The sequence below is a fragment of the Taudactylus pleione genome, unplaced genomic scaffold, assembly GCF_031769625.1.
Source record: "Taudactylus pleione unplaced genomic scaffold, aTauple2 ptg001060l, whole genome shotgun sequence".
NCBI lineage: Eukaryota > Metazoa > Chordata > Amphibia > Anura > Myobatrachidae > Taudactylus > Taudactylus pleione.
This window is the reverse complement of record NW_028285461.1, coordinates 964,239-965,419: the sequence shown is the minus strand read 5'-3', so window position 1 is coordinate 965,419 and position 1,181 is coordinate 964,239. Positions and strand designations below refer to the sequence as shown.

General features: G+C 28.0%; 1 pseudogene; it reads right to left on the bottom strand.

The window, feature by feature from the left end:
- Positions 1 to 794: 794 nt before the first annotated feature.
- LOC148453909 (5S ribosomal RNA) lies at positions 795 to 913 on the bottom strand (annotated as a pseudogene).
- Between the last annotated feature and the right edge of the window lie 268 nt (positions 914 to 1,181).

Here is a 1,181-nt window from a genome sequence, read left to right as displayed (position 1 = left end):
GTCTCAAGGAGTGTTCTATTTATACTCATCAGTAATGGTAAGTAATAACATATGAGATAATTTAAATCAATTAGCTTGTCAGCTTATGTTAGTAACTGGGATAGACAAGAAATTCAAGAAACTTTAGACAATTTAATACATAGTGTATAAAATAATATAAATAAAAATAATATAAATGAAATAAAATAAAATGTACACCCATAAAACAGGATTTTGCTAAGGATTACTATATATAATATATTATAATATAATATAATACAATCTTCAGTCAATTGACAGAGGATAATAATAGTAATTATATTCTCACTTATATTGAGATATCATTATCATACAACAAATAATCATAAATATGACAGTAAAAAGTATATATATACATATATAAAAATAAACGTATACAGACCCATAAATAATAAAGTGGAATAATAAGTATTTATACAATAAATATGATAATATTTAATAGTAAATAAATAATAAGTAATATGATGATAATAATAATAATAGATAATAAAATAATAAAATATGATAAAGTAATATATATATATATATATATATATATATTACTTTATCTCCCAACATATTCTATTCCACTAAAAGAGAATAAGTGGTTAATAAAATATGTTGTGAACCATAAATCAATGTGGGACTGTCATAGCGCAGAGGGTACCCAAGTAACCCTAATGTTTGTAAACAAATTGTGATTATCAAATGATTTTAAACCAAGGGATGTGTGAGAACAAATGAGTATGAGAACTTGCTGTATCACCACTCTTACCCAATCAACTTCCTTAAAGGTAGACCTACAGAACGTGGTATTCCCAGGTGGTCTCCCATCCAGGTACTGACCAGGCCCACTACTGTATAGCTTCCAAGATCAGACGAGTTTGGGCACATCCAGTGCGGTATGACTGTAGGTATATCATTGCTCATGGAAGGTACGAATGTCCTGGTGAACACACAGCAATATAGTTTGTAGGACTCTCTTTTTACGGAGAAATCCACTTTGTTAAAAAGTTACATATAAGAAAGAAAGTATTACACAGGCATACTTTGATTGCTCCACAGAATAAACATCACGTTTGGTTATAAGGATAACAACATATATATGTCACAAAAAAATATATCATATGTGATATACCTCACGATTGGTTACAAGAATAATAACATATGTATGTCACAAATAA